At 44.5% G+C, this 21,410-nt stretch overlaps 1 long non-coding RNA gene across 9 annotated transcripts in view; it reads right to left on the bottom strand.

The window, feature by feature from the left end:
- Window positions 1-19,959, bottom strand: part of LOC123028296 — a 41,635-nt gene extending 21,676 nt beyond the window's left edge. For 3 of the 9 annotated variants that reach the window (XR_006415645.1, XR_006415649.1, XR_006415652.1), the window contains exons 1-3: window positions 19,792-19,958; window positions 3,543-3,618; window positions 3,174-3,364 (exon numbers count right to left, since the gene is read on the bottom strand). This is a non-coding gene — a long non-coding RNA (uncharacterized LOC123028296). Of the gene's footprint in view, window positions 1-1,670; window positions 3,365-3,542; window positions 3,619-19,791 lie in introns of all 9 variants that reach the window. The other 6 variants (XR_006415651.1, XR_006415653.1, XR_006415650.1 and 3 more) reach the window with 5 other exon arrangements.
- Window positions 19,960-21,410: the final 1,451 nt, after the last annotated feature.

Below are 21,410 nucleotides of genomic sequence, written 5' to 3'. Positions count from 1 at the left end.
GTTTTATTCCCAGCATCTGCAAAAGATGCTTTTATTTCAACAAGCCTTCTCTGACTCGATCATAAAGCTTGTCATTTTGCAACGTGGTTATTCTTTCAGCATTTCTATTGATTAGCACATGGGGATTTGATTGGGTATAGAGTGGAATAACAAACTTGTAAAATAAATAAATGATCAAATAATAAAATGGGCTCAGGAAAGAGCGGAAGATGAGGGAAGGGAGGAAATGGCTAGATGGTGAATTGCAGGAAGAATACGCAATGCTTTCTATAACATGTATATTGTTTTAGCTATAGCAGCAAAGTATCGGACGATGTGGACTAGGTTTCAATTAGGGCAAGCAGCCTGATGTTGCAGAAAAGGAAAATTCCAGAGCTTGTGGGCATCTGGGTGACGGAGGAGCAGTTCCAGGAAGAACAGGGAAAGGGAATGAGGTGAAACTATGACAGCAATTGAAATGCAGAGACAGGCATGGGGAAAAAGTGGATTCCAAGGTTCCTGATTAGGATACCAGCTCACCTTCAAAGCAAAATGCAAATTGAAACACCAAACAATTTACCCCTCTCCCAATTTTCAGTTGAATTTGCTCCTCAAATTATGCAGGAACAAATGCAGAGACAAAAGGAAAGGGCACCCAAAAATGCATACGGAGGTGGAAGGTGCATTCCCAAATCCATCGGATAACTCACATTGCGTAGAGTTTGTGTCTATAAGAAGAACCATGCCTCTCTCTCTCTCTCTCTATACACACACACACACACACACACACACACACACACAATTATATGTATGTATGTATGTATATGTGTGTGTGTATGTGTGCATATATATAAATATATACACACACACACACACACACACACACACATATATGGTTACAGATGTTTATGAGTCCATTTTGTATAAAGAAGTTGCCACAATCCAGGAAGGACTGAGTTTAAGACTGGAAAGGAGGGATACAAATATACAGCACTGTTTTTCCTAGCTCTATGGTGATAACAGCAGTACACAGCCATGCTTGGGCAGCGAGGCAACAGACAAACAGTTTTGCATCCTTTTTTTAACTTATCACATGCCTAGTTCTGGGAATCCATTATGCACCAAACAGAATGAATCTCAATATAAAAGTGTACCAGCTACGTCAGAGTTGCCTCTTCTGTGTTTGGCTTTCCGCTGAGTTATATTTTGCAAATGTGCTTCAGCAATGTAGGACTGAGCGAAGGACAAGAATGAATGGAAGGAGCTGAAATGTGTGGTGAGCAGAGGCAGTATGCTTGGAATGGAGTCAGTAAAGCATGAAAAAATGAAGCAATCAAGGATTCTTATGCATGAATTCTCCTTCAGAAACAGGACGAAATCATTCAGAACTCCAAAATGGAAATGTGCAGCATATTGAGAAGAAGTCCTGCTTCTGTGTGGAAAGACTGAAAGAACTTGGTATGTTTAGCCTAGAGGAGAGATGATGTGTGATTAATGATGCTGCTTAATTTCATAATTATTCCACTCCTTTGCTGAGACTCATCCATTCATAATGCTCACTTTTGTAGCCAGCCTGAATCACTGTGTTACGCAATTGCTACTCAGTGTGGAACGGATTGTGAGTTTCAGCAAATGCATAGTCTTAAACTCAGATGCTTCAGCTGGAGCCCTGCACTGCACAGGGGACTGACCTTGCTGGATTTATAGGCCCCTTCCAACTCTTCTGGGATTCTGGGGTTCATTCGAACCATGGCAGCCCTGAGGTTGTGCCGATCTGGCTGGTTTGTCTACCACATCTCCCTCCATCGCCATCAGCTCTGCAGTTCCTGCTCAACGAGGAGAGGAGGAGGAGGACCCTACAGACCTTCTTTCTTTTCTCCTCTCTGTATTAAAATCACTGAGTAAATTTCACATTCCACACAAAGACAACCAATGAACGGCACAGCATCACATTCTGCATGAAGCCATGCCATACTAGGTGATTCCATATACTACTTCCCAAGATGCACTTGGCTATTGCGTGTGGACATGAATTCATATACCTTCATGAGTCCATGAGCTCTTGCATTAAAGGAGAACTCTCAGCTCAGCTCACATGGGTGGATGCGTTACTTTGTGAAGAAATAATGAATTCAGTCCGGCTAAGTTCACCCACCGCTAGATGTGCTAATGCTCTTCAGGTGCCCCAGTTGATGTTGGGAGGTGGTTGAAGTCCAGTTGGTGAGGTTGTTCAGGGATAGGATGGACATGCACATGGTAGGTGAGTCATGAGCAGAGCCAGCTGGAGCTGGGGGTCAGACTAGATGGCCCGGGAGACCCCTTCTGACTCACTCTATGTTTCTATGTTAAACAGAAGATGGGGTGGTTTTGCTCTCTGCTGTCCCAAATGGCAGCACAAGATCTCATGGGCTTCAGTCACAGGAGGATAGACATTAATTGAACAATGGGAGAAGGATATTGATGATAGAGCAGGCTGGGGATTGAATCAATGGTCCATCCATCTGTTAAAGATGGGACAGTTGTAGTTTTCAGGCATCAAACAGGGTATTGAACTGTGTGGTCTACAGTTCCCATGATTTGATGGAAGTAGCTTTGGGAATCCCTTATCCTAGGAGGAGACAACACCTAGGTGGGAGAATGTCTACACAGAAGTTGGATGGCCTCCTCTTAGGGACACTGCAAGTGCAGCTTGCCTTGTAGATTCTGCATAGAACAGGAAGTGTGTCATATCCAAGATCCCTTCCAACTCCATTAAAATCCAGGTGGCCTTCTGGGAAATGCTCCTGCCAAGCAGGTGAAGGAACATTGCTCCACACTCCCATATTTCATCAGCTCTAACGGCCATCCTAGTGCTGAACTTTCCTAGCCCATTGCCTTGGTACCACACAGAACTTGGCTGATTGGGTGACAGATTTCTGGCTTGAAAGAAGGAGTGAGTGAAAAGCCAAATCCATGGGAAAGAAGAAATACCAACCGACTACCGACTGACGGACCGACCCCTGCAGTGTGTGAAAACGCAGTTACAGTATAAAAGGGAGGAGAGCTTTTCAAGATCACTAGTGATTTATTCAACATATACATCCACAGACAAAAAGCTGCCCCCTTTTAATTAAAATTAAGGCCGGAGGGGAGGGGGCGGAGCAAGAGACAGAGTGAGCAACAAACGCGGCCTGACAGTTTCAATTTTCACTTACAGCTTACTTTCCGGGGATTGACGTCCTTCTCTTTTCTGCTGAAGAGACTGCCTTTGCAGCTGTAAATCAGCCCAGCACCGAGCAAGCAAGGCACACAGGGCCTTACCTCTTACAGAGGCTGAGGTATCTCTTGGTGCGCTCATGCACATGGGTGCTGCGGAACATTCTGGCACACGCTGGAAGGGCGTTTTCTGCAATGATAAGGAAGCGGGGACCATGAAGAAGCAGAAGAAAATGAGGGTGGGAAAGAAGATGGCCTTCTTGGCCTCTTCCAGTGCTACAGCTTTATGATTCTAAGATGTAGGCAGAGGAGGGGAAAGACGGGAGTCGGATGGACCAGAAGGCATGGACAGTGGGACTTTTACTCACCTAAGTCCCACTGAAAACATGGTGAATCACATCTCGGTTGTCCTTAGCGTGCAGCGACTATAAGATGAAGTCAAGTCTTTGCAGAGAAAGAGACGTTGCTTTTGGTTAAGTATCACACTAAATTTTCAGCACGCACACACACAGACACATCCAATCCGTGGCTATTTGTCTATTTATTTCTTCTCATTTTTCCACTTTACAAGCCTAGAGGGGGTTATATAAATAGGCAGACAATTGACAGTGGACAACCGAAAGCCTAAAAATATTGCATTTGTGGGTTTGCTTTTTCCTTTCTTTGCCTATTTAGAGTATTTATATGCCAACTTCCAGGACAAATACCTCCCCAAGCAGCCTAAAAAGACAATTAAAACAATATAATATTTTTTTGTAAAGACGTTTGTATGAAGCCCGGCTCCCAATGCAGTAAAAGAATGCAGATGAGAAGAAAGGGAGTCTGTATAAAATGCTAGCAATTACAGGGCTTCACATAATGAGTTGGATCCCACTGTGCCCATACTGGCTGGGCGCTGATGGGGGAGGTAGTCCAAACAGGTGGCAAGCCCCAAGTTGGCTACCGTTTTGTAGGCCATGGCTTACACGCAGGTTTAGAAAGCTATCCTGTAGTCCCTAGACAGCATCCTGGCAGGCCTAGGAGTGCTGGGGAAAAACCTCCTTGTGGCTATAGAGGGCACCATTCCCTTGGTGGGTGCTCTTTAAACAATAGAACCTCAGTTTTAGCTCCGCTCAGCCATCGCAGAATTGTTGCAGGATCTGCAAATCAACAGTCCACCCTATGGAAGGGGCAAAACTCAATGTGTTTTTGGGGAGGTATCATTGGTAGGGCAGGAGTGTCCAAGGGTCTAAGAGATCCTAAAACTCATGAGCCACCCACCTACCAGTCCCCAGATATGGGGGTGGAATACACTCAAAGGAATGCACTACTATATCTCTCTCCCCCATTGCGAGCAATGGTAAGGATTTTTTCCATCCCATCCACGAACAGATGAAAGATACAATGACATTTCCCTTCGGACATCCACCTTGCCATCAAAAACTGAGGCAAGGAAACAGAGGGTTCATAAGATTGCTTCTTAGTCATGCTTTGATTCGAACCCTTGAAATCAATGAGACTTAAGTTACGCCCCATTGAATCCTGAGGATCTGCTCTAGAGATGGCTAAATCTAGAATCCCTGCCTTTAGCATCCTCATAATCCCATCTCAATTTGGGCAAGATCCAGAACCCATGAGAGCCACAGAAGCAAGAGGAGACAGATATTGGCCATGCTCTCAGAGAGTGTCAAAAGTTACCAGGAGAGTTATGATTTAATTAAAGATAATAAGCATGATTTCACAAAAGGAAGCCGGGATGAGCGAAGCTGAACAGAATGTTAGAGGCAGCAGCACTGTGAGAACAACCTGATGATCGAGAATGCCATTGTTCAGGTACGCATAAGGGAACAAAGAGCAGGCCCTGTGTGAAGTCAATTATGCATAATCTTCTCTATCACTAAGTGCAGGATGTAGAAGAAAGGTGAGACTGGATGGCGCTAAGCAATGGGAGAGAAAGGTGATACCAGGATTCATGCATCCACATGGCTCTTTCTGTGCTTCAAAGAGATCCCTTTGCTTTCATATTTTCCTCTGCCTCCTCTCAGCAATTATTACTCATTTGCACAGATGTATCCCTTCTCTTATGCTAGCTCAGAGCTGGAAACATGTGGTCTTCCAGATGGACTCTAATCCCCATCAGCCCCAGATAGCATGGCCCATGGTCGGGGAACATGGCTGCTGAGATCAGTCAACATCTGGCTTGTCCATTTTTCTGCATTAGAAATTAAATTGGAAATAAAATTATTATTATTATTATTATTATTATTATTATTATTATTATTATAGCATTTCTATGCCGCCCCTTGCCGAAACCTCGGGGCGGCTTACAACATGATAAAATACATTGAAATACAATAGTACATAATAAATTACCATTAAATATAACAATACAAAAAATACATTGATTTACAAATTGCCAATATTGTAATATCTTTACACAAAGCGATCTTTGGTGTGATTTGAAATACTGTGTGCCGCATAATCCAGCAATCACATTGCCACCGAAGCCGCAATTCTCACCAGTCTTGGAACCAGCATGCTCAGCCAGAGCTAAATCTGTGACTGGATCCTCTGTGAGAAGAGGATCGTCAGGGTGGACCCATCTCTCTCCTCTGATCTGCGGAGTGATCCCATTTGTGGAAGCTAAAACCCAGGGTCCTCCAAGGAAGAATGACATCCCCTTCCCTCTTCATCTTGACCAGCCCCATTTCTTCTTGGCATGTTATGGGAAAACAAGAGCGAGGTGACCCATGTGGGATCAGAACAATGCTCATTCATGCTCACTGTGGCCCAACCTGATGTCCAAATGGGAAGGCCAAAAACTGGACGTGGAGCACAAGAGTACTCTTAAAAACCATAATGGCCATGTCTGGCTTCCCAGGAACAATAAGCTACCGGTTGGATTGGTTGCAGCAGGCAATTTGACAGCTCTCAGGAGGAGCTGATGATATCTTTGTAAAATGAAAGCGCTCTCTCTCTCTCCATTCCCCCAGTCTCTGCAACACTAAGCTTCCTGTGGCCACTTCTCGGTGCCAATCAAGCATCCCATGGGATGAGGTGATGGCTGTTGCTGGCAGGCAAGATGCGCTCATGGACTCAAACCACATAAATATTTCAAGGCAATGTCAGGGCTCCTGAAACATCTGTCAAAAGTGATCGCTTTCGAAGCAGCAGCTTGACCTCTTCCTGCCACTTGCAATCTCTTGTCCTGCTCAGACTCCCTCCAAGCTCGACTCGGAAACAAGACCAGAAGGGCGCCAAATGCTTCCCTCCACCCTCCAAAGCAGAACCCAAATTCAAGCAGGAACCTGAGTTGTGAAAGAAGCGAACCGATGCGTTGTTGCTGCTGCTTTGGTGGACTGGCAGTCCTCCGTTTTCAGGTTTTATGTATGTGAAGAACCGTCCAATCCAAATTTGATTTGGGAATGGGGGAACGAAGTCCATCCAGCTGTCCAGCTACTCCTTGCACCTGTGCAGGAAACTGAGCACGGCGGTCGGCTATCTGGGCATTGCCTTCTCTATTATGCTTCGGAATCTGCTTCTAAATGTGGTATTTTTATTAAAACAACAACAATAACAAGGGCTTTATTGTACCTTACGCCCCGTTGAAAACCTCCCAGAGAGCTTCAACAGTTGGGAAGTATAGAAGTGTATTAATGTACTAAATAATAAGATGACACATTTCCCTCCCCACCCCAAAAATTTTTTTTTCCTAATTTGGAGGGGCAGGGGAGAACATTCTGCTCCACAATGGCTTTGGAATTTCCAAATAATTTGCATCTCTAGCTATAAGAGAGGGAGGGAAGGGACAGAACACACAGAAGTCTGGTGATTTTTTTTCTCAGTGCCTGTGGTGTGCCACTCACAGATGATTGGGGGGAAAGTCATGAAACTCTGGAGGGCAGGGCAGGGCAGGGCAGGGCAGGGCTGAGAAACAGCTGCCTTCCAATGCAGCAACATTTTATCAAGGGTCTCACATTCCAAAACCACAAAGAGACCTTCCGAAAACCATGATCGATAGGGCATTCCAAATTTCCACCTTCTCTGCTCCGCTTGCTTCTAAAAGGGAGACTAAATTACGACATTATTTGTGATATAATTGCTAGGCAGAGTCCCTGATGTATGCGCCAATCAATCAATTGATCGATCCATTGATTAATTAATAATAAGAATAACGATAAAGCTCAGGCTTTCTGGTAATGAACTCAGTGAGAGATGCTGCTTCCATCATGGATGTAGTCAACATATAAGTGAGTGCATGGCTTTCCTTTGGACGGGTGGGACAGAGAAAGGGACAAAAGGAAGAAGAAAATGAAAATAATGGCAGTTTTTCTGACCCAGAGCACGTGAATTTAGTGTTTCCTCAGCAGCACCTCTGTTTCCATGGTTATCTCTCCACGGCCAGCATCCGTGGTGGCTTTTGCCCTTAGTTTCCATCTGGGTGGGCAATGGACAGCATTATCATATGCATAAAGCAATCAAAATGTGTAGGACAGGCAGGAGAGGTTCAAAAATGCCTCTCTGTTTTTAACGGCTGTTGTTCCACCATAAGCAAGGACTGATGGGAAGAAGAAAAGGACCCAGAGTGGTTTTGTTCGTTCTAGATTTGAGGTTTCAAAGGGAGATGATCCATTTCCGACGGGAATGCGTGATTCTCTCCGTGCCTTTAAGCATGCAATTTGGTGCTGTGCAGATGATGGCAGACTACAACTCCCACAATTCCTGACCATTGGCCTTGGCGGAGTAGGGCTTCTTGGCCTTGTTGCTTAAGCCAACTGAGAGAGCACGCATTTCCTTGCCTGTGTCTTAGAGGATCCCAGCTCTGCTTCTCTTGTCTGCAGCCCACTGGAATAAATAAAATAATCTAGCTCTAGAAAGATAAAGGCCTGATTCTCCCTAATTGTTCTATGCACCTAATTGCCAAGAGATGGCTCCAACATAGATATGCTTACAATAAGCCCATTGAAATAAATGGGCTATCAGTTATGACTATTAGAAATCAAGTCCCATCAAGGGCAACCTAATCTTCCTCCTTCCACCCTAATATCCCATTTTCCACAGATGCTTCAGACTGCAACAATCATTTCATTTCTTAATCTTACTACATGCTTTCCCCTAAAAAGCACTCGCACATGGTGGGCATGTTGTGAGCAGAGCCGGCTGGAGCCGGGGGTCAGACTAGATGGCCCAGGAGGCCCCTTCTGACTTGCTCTGTTTCTCTGTTACTATGTATCTTACATCAAATGCACAGAGATATAAAGGAGTTCAAAACAACTGGAAACAATCCTGCATTTGACCTTGCATGGCACTTATTTATTTTTAAAATTCAATTGCACCGAACCTCTGAGCTCAGGATGGCATAGAACACATCCCCTCTTAAACCTGCATCCATAAAATCCTGCCTGTGTTTTCAAAAACCAAATAATTTTGAGCGCCCATTCTGATGGGATCATCTTTAAATCATTCTTTGTCTCAGATGTTTTTGCATTTTGCTTTGGTGTTGCAGCCATTGAAAAAAAGCTTTATAATAAAGAAAACTTTAACAGAACATGATCTGTTGCAAGTTTGGAGAGAGAAAAGCAGTGTTGCAATGTTCTCCCTAAACTCGTATAGGATTTCCCTTTAATGTTATAACAAGACTCAGGGTTCACTACAAGTTGCCAAAATAGAAAAAAATGGAGGGACCAGGAAAAATCGGAGGACCAACACATGGCAGAGTGGGTCAGGCAGGATTCTGTGGGTTTTTCTCCCCTGAAACTTACATGGCTTGGTCTAAAGGCAGGTGACCTTTCTGGTCCTGCAGTCACGTCTGATGGTTTGAAGAAGTGTCCCAAGCATCTCCACAAATTGCTTTGGGAGCATGGCCAACCACAAAATATGGGCAGAACATTTCACTCCCTTGCTTCTGAGCCCGCTTTCTTCTCTGCCTCTCCTCCCCAACCCAACAATCAGACTTTCTTTCTGGAGTGAGAATGAAATCTATCTCCGAACTCTTTCCCTCTGTAGATTCCCTGATGCTGAGTGCGGAGCAGCCTTCTCCCACCAGATATTCTCCGGGGATTTGGGATGTGCATCAGCCCCATTCAGAATGAGCAATGGCTGTGGCTGATGGTCTTGGTGGATTCCCTCCCACAGAAGTAGTGCCCCAGGGACAATGTGGTGCCCACAAAAAGAACACACCAATTTGTCATCCATATGGTAGCTTAAATGTTGGGTCCAGATTAATGCTTTCTGTGATGGCAGGGATGCCGAATGCAGCCGGAGGCATCACTGCCCTGGAAAAATGCTGGACAAAAAGGATAAACCGCACAGCGTTAGTCTGCCAAAGGCAGCTGTTGGGATTGGCAAAGGGGGCTTGAGGCTGAGTGGAAATGGATGCCCTCAGTTTGTCCTGGTTTAGACCGAAAAGAGAGCAAACAGATCCAGCTGAAAGGGAGGCTTGCTGCTAATCTTTTATTATCTCCACAGCCCTGTCTTATGCTGGCTGCGGCATTCATTTCCTAGTACGCCTCCCATCATCACCGGCAGTTCATTCCCGGGTCCGTCACATTTTGCAGGGGCTTGAATGGAATATCAGCAGTGGACCACGGGGCGTGGGCCAACTCAACTGTGACCATCTTCTGGATCGGTATCTTCTCCCTCTGGATCAGTGGCATGATGACACAGTGCGAACTTCGAGGGCTTATCTCAACAGCTCCCACAAGGCCTGGCCAACGGAGAGCCTCCAAAGAGAACCATCTGTGTCGAGCCGTGTCAACAAATCGGTTCTAGCAGTTTTCAGCCCAACCAGGAGCAGGACTTCTGTTAGACTAATGGGTGGTATTTGTCCAGTCAAGACCCATCCACCCCAAATAATTTTCATGACTGGATTGCAGAATACATTGCTGCTTGGAACATTCCTTCCCCTCCCATAGTTCCTGCTTTTCCTATTTTTTATTATTGTGTTTTAAGAACACCCTAAGGAGGGGGAGAAGAAAAAACCAAATTGTAACTAGGAAGATTTGAACGTATCACTTTCAGTGCAGGTAGATATATAGTATTTTATTTATTTATTTATTTATTTATTTATTAAAACATTTTTATGCCGCCCCATTCGCCGAAGCCTCGGGGCGGCTCACATCACTAAGTTAAAATAATTATAATATAAATTAAAAATATAAATATTAAATTAAAATACAACAATACAGTATAAAATAAGCCGCCCTGGCCAGATAAAACCAATAATGTTAACAGTTAAAATGCCGCTTGAATAAAAAGGTCTTCGCCTGGCGCCGAAAAACAAATAACGACGGCTCCAGGCGGACCTCTCTGGGGAGCGCGTTCCATAACTTAGGTGCCACCTCAGAGAAAGCCCTCCTCCGAGTACCCACCCTCCTAATTTCTTTCACGGAGGGTTCCCGGAGAAGGGCCTCCCCTACCGATCTCAAGGGGCGGCTGGGCATATATGGATGCAAGCGCTCCTTCAGGTAACCAGGACCCAAGCCATTTAGGGCTTTATAGGTCATCACCAACACCTTGAATTGGGCCCAGACTTCAATGGGACTTCAAGTTCCAATACAAAGTGTATCCATATTATGGTCTTCTCCCCAAAGGAGTAGCTATTGGGCATTGCCAAAATAAATGGTTAAAAGGAACAGTGCTTGAGTCACATATCCGGCAATTAGCTGACTTAAACAACTATTATTAAGGAGATGTGGTATTCAATAGAAATAGCAAAAAAGTTATAGCTGAACACGACCCAACCTGGAATCCATAGATATTCCAGAGGATAATGTGTTGATAGTCTAATTTCCTATCCTGCTTAAGATCCTATGTATCATACTTATTCACCAATAATAAGTAAACAAACATGGATTGTTGGTCAACATAACTGATCAACTTCAATAAGCACTTCTAATTATGAAAAAATCCTGAAGCTGTGAGGGCATCAGGGCCAAATATCGATGCTAACATTATGTTGCAATTGCAAATATTGCCATTCAGCCATTGTGATGCACAAACAAAAAAATGTCAAAAAATCATTACCGGCACCCACTAATTGCTCTAAATCAACTTATTCATCCAAGTCCTCTACAAAGGACCTTTCTTACTATTTTTAAAACATCTGGATTTGCCCATAGAATTATTTTAGCATGAGAAAAAGGATCAGGTAGAATTGATGTGATATTATATGCAGCACATATAATCCATCTTAATGTGCCCAAAGCTTAATGCCATTCATTTGGAGAAAGGATCTAGACAGGGTGATTCTAGAATTGACCTGGGTGGAAATCTAAATGCACTGGGAAAGTGCAAAACTCACTTAGGGTGAGAAACAGTCCTAATGATTGGAGCAAAATTTGGAAAGCCGACCCCGCTTTCTTTAATTGAAAAAGTACATCTACACATGGTAGGGAGAAACTTCCCTCAAATTTACAAAGTGCTTTGTTTTGAAAATAGTTTCTAGGTACAGATGGAGGACTCACACGTACAAGATAAAGAGCACAAGACGTGTTATTTGCTTGAAGTGTACCCACCTGACCCAACCAATTCAACCTGAGATGGGCCCACCTGTCTATTTCATCACATCTCATTCATCAGCGAAATCAAATTGGGCTTGATCATTGCAGATGCTGAATGTCTCTGGGGAATAAGCACTTGCCAATACGTAAGAAGATCGGGATGCCTACAAAATCAGTGATTAGCTTCTACATCATGAGATATATCTCCAATTGCATCAGTTCAGATTTTGATGAGTTAATTCAATAGCCAGGTAAATCACCAAACATATGGACCACCTGCATCTCGAACAGAGGACCAGTGCACAAGTGAAACAGTAAAAGATCACTCCCATCAAGAATAAATCCAAATGATCAGGCACAAATCCTGAATGGTGCTGTCCGAGAGTTTTAAATATAAATCATATATCAAAGGGAAAAGTGGACATGCTCTTTGGTACCCCTTCCAAGTGAGAAGAAAGCTGAGGAGGAGCAATCAGACCTAACTCTTGCTTTTAGGGTAGAATATAAAGTTCTGACTCATTTCGAAAGATGCCGCAGCAAAACCAGAAGTACCCCATCTAGTGAAAATAAGCCGTAGAGCTGCTGGTGGTGTGTTTGGAGGGATGGATTCAGCCTCAGGAGATCCTGGTTCTAGTCCACACTCGGGCATGAAGCTCATTGGGTGATTTTGGGCCAGTCAACTATCTCCAGTGTTTCACCACAAATGAGAATCAAAAGTATCCCTTTCCATGGGAGATGCATGTCCCATCTCACCTTCCATTTTAATAGCTGAAATAACAGGGTTTTTTCTGGCTTAAGACAATGTGCCATAATCTTAATGGAACATTCATCATTTTCCCAATATACCTTCATAAGCATGTTAGGGGTAATTCTGCCTGCTGACTATTTCACTTACATTTGATTTTCTGTAACTCTTGATAAAGTTGTGCAGTTGGGCAAATAGCAAACTGGGCTGCACAAGAGCTTAACTTCATATCTAGAGGTATTTTATTAGGATAAAATGGAGATGAAGAGAAGGAGGAATATGTCAGTTGTCTTTGGTTCTCTGCAGTGAAAGGGCAAGGTATAAACATAGCAAATATAAAATAAAATAAAACAAATAAATAGATAGATAAATAAAATAAGTTTTATTTAAGGTTTTAAAGGATGCACAAATGATCGTTTCTCCCTGGCTAAAATTTTTATGGGACTCCCATTCAGTGGGGCAAGAATTAACAGTGCCCTCATTAAAGTTAAAAAACTCAAGTAACAGCAGAATTCTGATTTTTAAACACCTCATTATTAAGAAAGGAAACATTAAAGTGCCAGAGACTCGGGGGGAGCGGGGGGGGGGGGGCAAATCTGAAAACTGCAACTCCAGGCAAACTGAAACATGGTCTACCAGCAATTCAAAATTTCAAGCATTTATTTGACATAGCAAAAATGCAGGAATTAAAAATAACCTAATTGAAAGCAGTGGTGATGGACAGATGAAATGAAAGTGTAGGCTTTCTCGCTGGATACTAAATTATCTGAGCACCCATCAAACCAAGTTCATTCCTTAAGCATTCTCCATTTGTCTCTTGCTTGGAGGTATGCTCCTATCTGGCACTGAACCCAAAATCTCATTAAAGTACTCATCCGACAATCGAATGGTCAGTAGCGATGGTGAGAACATGTGTGAAACACAACCAGAGAAACTTTGAAAGGTCCACACACAACTGCCATGATACAAGCATTCTCAGACCACACTCGCTCTAAATTGTGTACCACACTGCAAAGGACTAGATCCCCGTCCTTCCCTTGTAACCTCTGCATGAAACAGAGGCATTTCATCTGGTGGATGCACCTGGACAAGCCCATCACTTGCATTCTCAAATGACAAGAACGTACAACAAACAAACCAACACGTTCCTTATTGCAGGGAATCTCTGAATTCCACCTCAAAGTTCACGCTGATGTGTGTCCCTATTGGATCATAAGCTTTCTTTCTCAGAATGTGTCTTTGGTGCACATGTTCTCAAATGTCTACACACAGGGTGTGCAGTTCAGAAACAAATGCATTTCTTCTCCCATTGAGTAAACCATGTTTGTGACCCTTTCTCCAAAGTTCACCTTTTATGAGCATTTGCTTGACAATACTATAGTATAAACGTGTTCTTTTTCTTTGATATGGGAATCACATATCAAGCGGGACCTCAGCTCCAGATTCTACCTGGAACCAAGCAAATTCTATTTGGAAACAACCTGAAATCATCGATTCCCCCTGTGAACAGAAAATGCTGGACTGGAGAAACTGGTATGGTGCTTTGTACATTCCTTCATACCAAAGAACGATGACAGATCATTGCTTCTGTGTGATAATCTTCTCTTCAGAATTATGGTGCTTGGTGGCCTGCCTGTCGCAGCCACGCTTCCTTGCACGTCTGTGATGGATAGGTAGTCCTTCCAGGTCAGAGGGCATCTCTGCTACCTGAACCTGACCCCACACTGTCTTGATAAATTAAATCCTACCAGCATCGTTTCCCATCTGTCTGTGGAGAAGAAATAGTGATCCAGAGTTGCAGATCATATGATCTACAAGACTGTTCCTTCTCCTAATGGCAATTTATGGCCCCTGATGTGTAATAAATCAAGGCGTGAGAGCTCTCCTGCTCACTTACCAAGAGGATGCGCTTCCTGGCTGAGTGTGCTAAGCACTCAAGCGTGTGCAAGGAGCCAGCCGGCGGTGGGGCAGCCCTTCATTCTTCCCCAAAAAGAAGGAGCGCCATTCAAAACAATGGTGTGTTTCAGCAGCAACGGCTGCTAAATTAAGAATGTTTAGAGGAGTCTGGATGCTTGAGGAACTGAATCTTTATTAATTCCTGAAGGAGGTGACATGGTTTGAACCTCTGCCGCTGGGGCACAGATTGCAATTTAGCTTTCCATGAGAAATTACGTTTCTCTACGTGTTGCGCTGGAGGACTTGTCAGTGTGTTCACCGCATTTGTAGACAATCAAATAGGCGGTGCTCTTGCAGTGGTTTAGAAAATGTAAACGCTACGATGACGGAACATATACAGGTGTTTTAAAAGACCATGTTAAATCTGAAATGGAAACCCCCAGTCGCATGTGGACCTCGGGGAGGAAGGGTTTGTGCACCCCTGTAGTAAAACATCGAAAAGGATAGAGAGGCGGGCAGTATGTTGCTGTTACTGCAAAGAAAGAGGGGGCAGAGGAAGATAGATGGACAGAATGGAGGGAGGGAGAGAGACAGAGATCTGGGGGAAAGGTCCTGAAGTTAACTTCCACTTCCAAGAAAAGGTCAGCGAATTTCTCCTCTCGCTGGAGAATATTCGGCAAAGTTTTGTCCCTATCCCCTGCCCACACAGACAGTAGAGAATTTTGCAAGTTTTGCTGTGCTCCAAAAAACTGCCTGATCGATCTCTTGCAGGATGGATGGACCTTTTCTTTCAAGAAGCTCAAGGCAGCTGACACCCTCCTCTTCTCCAGCTGATCCTCACCACAGCAACCCTGTGAGCTGGGCTAGGCTTAGAGACAGTGACTGCTCCAAACTCACCCAGGGAGCTTCATGGCCAAGCGAGGACTGGAGCTCAGGTCTCCCCCCGCCTCAGTCTGCCGCTCTTAAGCACTGCACCCTGCTGGCTTTCTAGATCCAAGGCCAGCTAATTCATAACTCCAAATGTGGGGGCAACGTTGGATGGAGAAGCTTCGAAAGCTCCAGAAGGCTGGACTGGAACCAAGGGGCTCCTTTTCAGGGAAGTAGCTGTCATGTTAGGAGACACGATCTAGCAAGACGTTCAACATTGAAATGCCTTCACTTGAGAGCTGGTGGGTTCTCCTTTTCTGGGGGTCTTTAAGCAGAGGGTCTTGGGGATGCTGCATTGTAGCTCATGCATTAAGCAGGGGTGGACTAGAAGCCCCCAAGATCCTCCTGTTGGAGGATCCCGTGGTCCCAGTAACTGGAGAAGCGTGCATTTTCCATCGGAACGCTCTTCCTTAGAACAGTGTGACTGATCAGTGGGCACGCGCTGTCGTGTTCTTGTGAATAGATGTGACATTAAAGATTGTCATTATTACTCATCGATCACCATTCGTTGCTGGGCTCCCCTCCTGGGGATGTAACCTCTGCTGCACTTGGAAATGATGGATGTGGCATTTCTGAGAGCAAGGAAATGTTAACATTTGAACATGCATAATGCGAGCTGGTGAGACATCTTCGTTCAGTGGTGGGAAATACAAACAGTGATTTAAACCTTTAGGGAAAGAAGCCACAAAGCACCTCATCATTTCACAGTCATTTCCAGGAGGTGATCCTTTAAACCTGTTCTTTCCATTTTCTTTAGCAATCCATGGACTCTCTTGGTTAGAGATCAAGTTCATCTGGGGCTATTTTAAGTCTTCAGCTTTATGATATCAGTTATTAAGCTTGGCCTGGATGCAGACCAATGCATCTAGATTTTGGTGGTACCTGAGGGCTGCTTGCTTTGTTTTGGAGGGAGGATCTGCTAGAAAGGCAGTGAGTAATTCATCTGGTATGCAGACCTTTCCAAAAAGCAAAGCAAAGCAAAGCAAAGCAAAGCAAAGCAAAGCAAAGCAAAGCAAAAACAAAACCTGGTAAACCTTTTAAAATATTTGAGGATATTTCCAGCTACTAATATATGGAACAGACTAATCTATCAACTGTACTTTCCCCAAATATTCATTTTATGAAAATAAACACCCATCTCGATTTTATTCCATCCTGTTCCTGAAGAAGACCTGGCAAGCGAAATTCACACCCATCTACACCAGGCATGTGGAATGTGGTCGGGAGCGTGAGGCAAAGCGGAAGAGGAAGAAGAATGCAGTGTGAGTGCCTATCAGTAGCAGAGCTATGGCAAGGTAGAGGAAAGAATGAAGGGACTGGGCCAAAGGATGTAGCAAACGTCCCGTGCAGAGCGGAGGGTCTGTAGCTCATTAGCGGAGCAAGTACTTTGCATGCTGAAGCTTCAAGTCCAGTTCATAGCATCTCCAGGAGGATTGGCAAAACTTCCCATCGGAAGCACGGGAGCACCAATGCCGGACGATGTCGGTGGCACCAAGCTAGATGGCCTAGCGGTGCAGTATAACTGATGCAATAGAATGCCGCTTGGAAATAGCAATGAATGCCACAAACCGCCTGCCCCACCAGCAACTCCATACGGGGAAGGGAAGATGCTGACTAGGTTCAATTAATCCGAGGATATGTGAGGAGGTAGAATTCCATTCCATCCTCCAAAGGCCCTGTGCTGCCTGCAGGTTACCAGCAGTGTTGCGTTCCATGAATCTCAGAGAAGGCTGCAACGCACAGGATTAAACGAGAAGAATTATGCATTTTTCTATTTATTTTATTTTATTTATCGGCCTCTTGGGACGGCTTACAATGTAGAATTAAAACAATAAAACAGTAACAAGTACAGTAAAATTATATAAAACCAAAAACAAAAAACAAAACGCGACTGTTAATGATAAAATTAATTTTTAAATAGCCATTCAATAAAAAGGTTTTAACCTCTTATATGGACTTGGTGCCAGGCACACCTCTCCAGGGAGCGCATTCCATAATCTGAGCGTCACCACAGAGAAGGCCCTGCTCCAAGTAGTTGTTCTTTTTATCTCCTTTAAGGAGGGCTCCCAGAGCAAAGCCTCTCCCACAGATCTTAAGGGGCATGAGGGCATGTAAGGGAAGAGGTGCGCCTTCTGGTATCCTGGTCCCAAGCCGTTCAGGGCTTGATAGGTTGAAACCAGCACCTTGAATTGGGCCTGGACATCAACTAGACCTCTTTATTCAAACGTCATTTTAACTGTTAATACTATTTATTTATTTTATTCTTCGGCCAGGGCGACTTATTTTATATTGTTAACTAGTTTATATTTTATTGTAATATATTTTAATTGATATCTTTGTGAGCCTCCCCGAGGCTTCGGCAAATGGGGCGGCATAGAAATTTTCTAAATAAATAAACAAACTGGGAGCCAGTGGAGCTGATAGAGGACCGGCGTTACTTGAGTATGCTATGGAGCCTTGTTAAGAGCGGTAGTAGAAATCTGAAACAGGGGTCAGACAGATTCGTGGAGGCTAGCATTATGAATGACTACTATTACATAGTATTGGCAGCCGTATTTCCCTGGAAATATACATGCAAAGATGTTCTTGAACTCATGCCCAGCTTGTGAGTTTTCCATGGACATCTAGTTGGCCACACCGGGAACACAAAGATGGACTAGGCAGAACTGTGGACCAGTCCAGCATGTCTGAAGGAATGCATGAGAACGTCAGTTTAATTCACACGCCATCCCGAAATGTCCCATCTGCACTTTCCTGTACTTGCAATCCCATGCCAAAAATGCATTATTTTTTAACCACCGTACTTTGAAGTGTACATTGAAAAAGCATTTCCACATTTCTGCCAGTAAGAAAATGGAGCACTTTTGAAAAATGAGCACTTTCCCCATTCCAACAGCCTTTCCCATTCAGACGCAGATTGTAAGCAAAAGCAGGAGACGGCAAAATGAAGCTTCAAAGTGGCATTTGGAGAATTTCATGAAGTTCAAGCCTTCTGGGTCCTCCTGTCCTTGCAGGTCTTATGATTTTGCTGCTGCTGCTGTTGTAGAAGAAATAACAGCAGCGACGGCAATAATAATAGCAACCACAGTAACAATAAAAACAATTTAATCCACAGAATGCAGAAACAGTGCAAGGCCACTCAGAATTCCAAAACTGGGGGTGAAATGCAGAATTTCTGATGCTCCTCCTGCATTTCTGGACATCCGACTCACAGATTCAGGACATAAACACCGTGCAGATCACAATCAGCGGTTTAAGGCAGGTTCTCCCGACTCTCGCCAGAGCTTTAACTGCGAGTTTGGCTCCATGCGCTGCTTTTGTATCAGATTCATCTGTAACATTAACTGTTTGGCATTCTGAGCAGCCATGCAAATGTGCATTTCAGAGTCTCTCTCTCTCTCTCTCTCTCTCTCTCTCTCTCTCTCTCTCTCTCTCTTTCTCTCTCTCTCCTTCTCCTTCTCCCTCTCTCTCCTTCAATTGCTATAAATATTTTATGAATTTCCATCCACTTACTTTAATGGGGGATTGTAAAAGCATTTAACCATATTACACCCTATCTCTGGGAGACTGCATTATTCCAACAGAACTGTTTTTATTAGAAGCAACTGCCAGAGTTGTTGTCGGCAGTTCTGTTTAAATATATATCTTGATGCCTCCGAACGGATGAAATCGAGTGGTGGCCAAGGAAAAACTAATTCGCCAGAGTCGCGGACTGATGTAAGGGGTTGGTTTCATTTGGCTGAGTTTCACTTCAGTGCCTGCATCGTCGTGGTTGCTCATTTTTTAAAGGACACTATGTTTTTTATAGACTAAACTTGAGTCTTTTGAAACCTGCATATCTGTCTCCTCTCACCCTGAATCAGATTTAAACGTGGAAGCATCTGACTGTCAAAAGTTTAGAAAACTGTGTAAGGCTTTTGGGCAGGGAAATACAGGTCATGGGTTGTACGGACTTCATTAAATCCATTCTTGGATCATCCAAAGAGAAGCCAGAAACCTGAGCTTCATGTCTTGTGAAGTTGGAACAACAAAGCACCCCTCTAATTCCGCCTACCGGTTGACTTCCTGGGATGCAGGGATGAGGGGTGAGATAACGAAGACAGCGGTAGACAATATGGTGCCCCTCCTCACCACATATGTGGGAACATGACTCCCCGAATCTCCAGCAAGCTGGTCCAATAATCAGGGAGGACATGAGGATACTTCCCCTTGTTCCAAAACACCCTGGAGACATCCCAGTGGACAATGGAAGGATGAAGGGATAGTGGGGAACCTTGTGTACCACTCTGAACTCTTTGTCTGAGGAGAGATCACAGCAAGGTAATCAATAGCACGTTGGGCTCTTGCGCATGGCACCTGGGAGGAGAAATGGTTGCAGGAACAAACGTAGCGTTTTGCCTTCACTGTGTTGCTTTCTTTCTGGTCTGGTTGCAATGCATCCAGCTGAGAAAAATTGAAATGTCTCAGCCACTGCTGACCTGGCTAGTAATTCCATGCACTCCTGAGGGTATCTTGCACACCAAAGGGGGAGATGCCCCCCAGTTTGAGAGACATGGTTCTAATTCCTACCTTCAGCCCATGCATGAGGAGCAAAGGTCTTCATTTCCCCTGAAGCAGTAACCACGAGGGTCAAAAGATAATGTATCCCACTGTGTGGCAGAGTTTCCTTTCCTCAGCAAGGAGGTAGATTCAGCGAATGATCAACTAGCTTGTTGGCTCGGTCCTGCTGCATCGCACCATAATTAGATGCAAGCACATCATTGGCCTCGTGGCAAGCAGCCCTGTGCTTATTGCAGTCCTCGGCAGAAATTCAAGAAGCGTATGTACATATATGGAACAAATCGTAGCTTGAGAGTGGACTAAGCCAGAGCTCAAGCAGGACTGGTTGGGAGCCAGGAGAGCTGCTTGTCAAGAACAAGGCAAACAGTAATCATCCCCAGATAAAAATACACACTCTACTGTATATAGAACATTGTTGGTCTCCTCCTATTTATAGTTGGTGATGCCAAGACACTTATTTTTAGCATGGAAGCAGTAGGTCCCTCAGCAGCATTTCAGCATTTGCTGCCCTTCTGTGCTCACCACCGTTCTGGCTGGGCTGCTTGCTCTGTGTCTGTATGGCTGAAGTTGTAGATGAGCAATTTGTTGGCCAGGTGAACTTCAAACCATGTTTGCCAGGTCCTAGAACCAAACTACCTGGGTCCTGGCCTTCTTGGAGGCCTGCTAGTTCTGCCTTTCAACCCCACTGGTAAAGGTTGAGTCTCTTCCCTTTGGCTTGCTGTGTGGAGGATCCTCAGCGGTGAAGCAGCTCAATCGCCATGTCCAAGTGTCAGCACATGAGTGAGTTAAGCACATGCGTGAATTAAGCACACGAGTGAGTTAAGCACACGAGTGAGTTAAGCACACGAGTGAGTTTAGCAACAAAGGAGGAGGCCAGGACACTAGATGCTTCCCTGCCTTCTACTACCAAGTAAATATAAAGAAACTACTATAAACACTGGTAAAGCAATTCCCCACCTGCTCCTAGTAAAAGGTTTTCAAAGTAAGCAAACATATTAACAGTTATGTTAATTATATGATGTTATAAAGGTAGAAAGTCAGCGGGGGGTATTGGGACTCTGCTGTGTATTATACTGAGTGTCACATGCATAATTATCCATTGTACAAACTGTATGTTCTTGTGCTCAGTGTATCATAGAAACATAGAAACAGAGCGAGTCAGAAGGAGCCTCCAGGGCCGTCTAGTCTGACCTCCGGCACCAGTCGGCTCCACTCACGACATGCCCACCATGTGCACGTCCAGCCTATCCTTGAACACCCTCACCGATGGGGCCTCAACGACCCCCCGTGGAAGCCCATTCCATGCCCTGGGGGTCCTAACTGTCAGGAAGTGCTTCCTGGCACCCAAATTGAACCTTGGCTCCCTGAGCTTGGCTCCATGGGAGCGTGTCCTGCCCTCCTCTGCAGGGGAGAACAGTCTCTGCTCACCTCTGTGTGACAAGCTCGCTTGAAGTCAAGGTTGCTGTCCTGGAAAGGCTAAAAGAGACAGAGAGGCTACTGGGATTTAGTTGCAGTGTGCTAGTTCCTGGAGTGTGAGGTTCTCAGGGATGGAAAATGTCATCCTGGGGAAGAGAGAACCAACCCCTCTGAATGGAGCCAGCCATTGGAAGAGGAGTCCATCGCCTCCC

The sequence above is a fragment of the Varanus komodoensis genome, unplaced genomic scaffold, assembly GCF_004798865.1.
Source record: "Varanus komodoensis strain SLA01 unplaced genomic scaffold, ASM479886v1 scaffold36, whole genome shotgun sequence".
Taxonomy (NCBI): Eukaryota; Metazoa; Chordata; class Lepidosauria; order Squamata; family Varanidae; genus Varanus; species Varanus komodoensis.
Note: the sequence above shows the minus strand (reverse complement) of the source record. Positions and strands in the feature narration are given on the sequence as shown.